This window comes from Bos grunniens, chromosome 19 (genome assembly GCF_055505025.1).
Source record: "Bos grunniens cultivar Pamir isolate PY7600 chromosome 19, Bosgru_T2T1.0, whole genome shotgun sequence".
NCBI lineage: Eukaryota > Metazoa > Chordata > Mammalia > Artiodactyla > Bovidae > Bos > Bos grunniens.
The window spans coordinates 63,576,109-63,580,247 of NC_141183.1; the positions used below are offsets into that span (position 1 = coordinate 63,576,109).

Sequence of the window (4,139 nt, forward strand, 5' to 3'; positions counted from 1 at the left end):
CATCTAGGTTGCTTCCATGTCCTGGCTATTATAAACAGTGCTGCGATGAACATTGGGGTACACGTGTCTCTTTCCCTTCTGGTTTCCTCAGTGTGTATGCCCAGCAGTGGGATTGCTGGATCATAAGGCAGTTCTATTTCCAGTTTTTTAAGGAATCTCCACACTGTTCTCCATAGTGGCTGTACTAGTTTGCATTCCCACCAACAGTGTAAGAGGGTTCCCTTTTCTCCACACCCTCTCCAGCATTTATTATTTGTAGACTTTTGGATCGCAGCCATTCTGACTGGCGTGAAATGGTACCTCATAGTGGTTTTGATTTGCATTTCTCTGATAAGGAGTGATGTTGAGCATCTTTTCATGTGTTTGTTAGCCATCTGTACGTCTTCTTTGGAGAAATGTCTATTTAGATCTTTGGCCCATTTTTTGATTGGGTCATTTATTTTTCTGGAGTTGAGCTGTAGGAGTTGCTTGTATATTTTTGAGATTAGTTGTTTGTCCATTGCTTCATTTGCTATTATTTTCTCCCATTCTGAAGGCTGTCTTTTCACCTTGCTAATAGTTTCCTTTGATGTGCAGAAGCTTTTAAGTTTAATTAGGTCCCATTTGTTTATTTTTGCTTTTATTTCCAATATTCTGGGAGATGGGTCATAGAGGATCCTGCTGTGATGTATGTCAGAGAGTGTTTTGCCTATGTTCTCCTCTAGGAGTTTTATTGAATGAGTAAAGTTGTAATAGGTAACTAACATAACAGTAGATTTTATTTGTGCTTGTGTTAATCTGTGTACATCTGTATAAACGTATAGTTACCTATCTTTGTACATTACCTTAAAAACTTTCTGTTCTCCATATTAACTTTGCATTTTTAGAACTTTTTAAATAAGGATTTCCTCTTGTTTAAAGATCTTTTTTTACTGAAAAACTGTGCAATAGTTATTTTTTATCCAATTTTTTGGAAGCTATATATTAATTGAATACAACTATGTTGAATTCAATGTGAAACATAATTTTGAAGAATAGTAAATATCAATTAACAAACACTATAGTTATCTTGAAAGGAAAAACACTCAGTAACATACTTTTTCCTAAAGGCAATTAAATATTTTCATATTTACCCCATAAGATCCATCAGAAACTGTTAAACTTCCCAACTTCCCTTTCAAATATTTATTTTGTCTCTTATAAAGTAGAGAGCAATAATAAACAGAGAAGAATAAAAGAACACACGAACTCCTCCTAGGTTTATGGTCTGGGGAATAAGGCATATTCTTACCCATATTGAATGACAATTCACCAAGCATTCACTTATCATCTAATAGATTTCAGACACAGCAGACATCATGTCAGGCACCATGGTTAGTGAGAAAACACAGTTGAATAGTTTATGTATTTTGATTGCTACCAGGTGGATTCACCAGTGAATTCTGCATATTTCCCAAAACCCTCTGCTTACGATAAATTTTATTGACCGTGTCTTTCTTTCCAGTTTGAGCTGAGGGTTCAAATGTAAATTCTCATGAAAAAAGAAGTAACTCTTACCTGTGTGTGGCACCTGTCACCTTACAAGATACAAGACACACCCCTAAGAGTTAAATGCAAGCTGTAACCTGACAGAGGAGGGCTTAGAAACACAGGGCACTGAGATACTAAGCAGAGGCACATGGAGCTGGAACCAGAATGAGAATCCAGATCTCATGGAGATAGCCCAGTGTTTTCACAGTGAACTACAGATCATGTGTTTCCCTATAGGTAATTTACAGGTTACAAGTACAAGGTGTCTGAAGAGATGGAAAGCATCACAGAGAAAATAAGAAAGTCATGAAATAAGGACTGGGGCAAAGTGCCAAGGACATGCTCCACAGTTCCAGTGACTGCTTTGTTTTTGTTCTAAGAAATTCAGACTATCATGCTATCATGATTAATAAGTAAAATTTTCAATTCCTTTGTAGGTAATTCAGGACCCAAGAACATATTGCTTCTTAAATGGAGCTCCTCACATCTCCCAACAACATGACTAAATTTCTTCTCTTGGGACTTACTCAGAATCCACAACTGCAGAAAATACTCTTTGTTGTCCTTTTGCCCATGTCCCTATTCATTGTGCTTGCCACCCTCCTCATAGTCATCACCATCTCCCTCAGCCCCACATTTTGAGTTCCCATGTACTTCTTTCTCACTCACTTGTCCTTCTTAGATGACTTCTTCACCTGTGTGAGCACACCCAAATTGATCACTGACCTGCTGCACCAGAGGAGAACCATGTCCTGGGGTGGCTGCCTGAGTCAGCTCTTTCTGGAGTACTTCCTGGGAGGAGTAGAGGTTATTGTCCTCATTGTCATGGCCTATGACCACTACGTGGCCATCTGCAAGCCTCTGCACTACACGACCATCAGGCAACAGGGGCTCTGCCAGCTCCTGGTGGTGGTGGCCTGGATCGGGGATATCCTGCATGCCACTGTGCAGATTCTTTTCATGGTAGACTGTGGCTCAAATGCCATTGGTCACTTTGTGTGTGATTTCTTCTCATTATTAAAACTTGCCTGTAGCCACACCTACACGTTTGGACTCGTGGTGGCAGCTAACACATGGGGCATGACCTTGCTCATTTTCCTACTCCTTACCTCCTACACAATCATCCTGAGCTCCCTGAAGTCCCATGGCTCTGAAAGATTACACAAGGCCCTCTCTACATGTGGCTCCCACTTTACAGTAGTGGTGCTCTTTTTTGTCCCTTGTATATTCACCCATATACGTCCTGTGGCCACTTACCCTGCAGACAAGTGGGAGACCGTGTTCTATGCAATCCTGCATCCCATGTTAAATCCTATCAGTGAGAAATGCAGAGGTGAAAGTTGCCATGAGGAATTTGCTAAAGAGGAAAGTCACTTAGAATGCTCATGATGCCAATAAATTGATGATTTACATTGATAAATAGTATTGTTCTTATAGTAAATTTTGTTAGAGTGTAAGAAATTTTTCAGATCATTGACATAAACAGAAAAACTCAGAACAATTATTATTTATTTAATTATTTAGTATTCACATATTTTAGGCATTTTGATAACTTTTAATATACTTTCTAGAGAATTCAATGTTCATGTTCATAGCTCCAGATTAGGCAGTGGAAAGAATAACTATAAACCTCTTGTTTGATAACTGTAAAGTATTTTTTCTCCAAAGTCTTACATTTTATTTACTAAATTTTTCATATATGTTACTTGCATGAATTTTTTCCCCCATAGGACACTGATCTCAAAATTCTTCTTTTTTTTTTTTTTCCCAGACCGTGATAAAGCAAAAAGAGACTGAAATTCTTAGGCAGTTGCACAGGGAAGGGAGATTTGAATAAAGAAATCAAAGCTGAAACAGTGTTTTTATACTATGAATTGACCAAAAGCCAAAAGAGAGGCACCCACAGAAGGAGGAAATAATAATTCACAATCTAATCATTTTCTTGACATGAAAAATAAACCAGAAATGTTGAAGTTAGTCTTCATTTGCTCTTTTTTTTTTTTTAACTTTACAATATTGTATTGATTTTTACCATATATCAAAATGAATCCGCCACAGGTATACATGTGTTCCCCATCCTGAACCCTCCTCCCTCCTCCCTCCCCATACCTTCCCTCTGGGTCGTCCCAGTGCACCAGCCCCAAGCATCCATTATCGTGCATCGAACCTGGACTGGCGACTCATTTCATATATGATATTATACATGTTTCAATGCCATTCTCCCAAATCATCCCATCCTCTCCTTCTCCCACAGAGTCCAAAAGACTGTTCTATACATCAGTGACTCTTCTGCTGTCTCATATACAGGGTTATTGTTACCATCTTTCTAAATTCCATATATATGCATTAGTATACTGTATTGGTGTTTTTCTTTCTGGCTTACTTCACTCTGTAAATAGTCATTTGCTCTTTTTAGAAAAAATATTCTTAATTGCTTGTGATATGTTTAGGTGTATAGATAAGAAAATTATCTGCAGTCTTAACAATTCAGTTTATCTTTCCAAGAGATGGTGTCAGTATGCTGTAGCCTTACCTGACATATAGGAATATATTTTAGCATGACAAGCTTTTTCTTTTTGTAAGTTCAAGTATACTAGTCCACTTGCATTAAAGCCTGACATTAGTATGTC

At 37.9% G+C, this 4,139-nt stretch overlaps 1 pseudogene; it reads left to right on the plus strand.

The window, feature by feature from the left end:
• Positions 1 to 1,980: 1,980 nt before the first annotated feature.
• Positions 1,981 to 2,887, plus strand: LOC147352822 (olfactory receptor 4C13-like; annotated as a pseudogene).
• Positions 2,888 to 4,139: the final 1,252 nt, after the last annotated feature.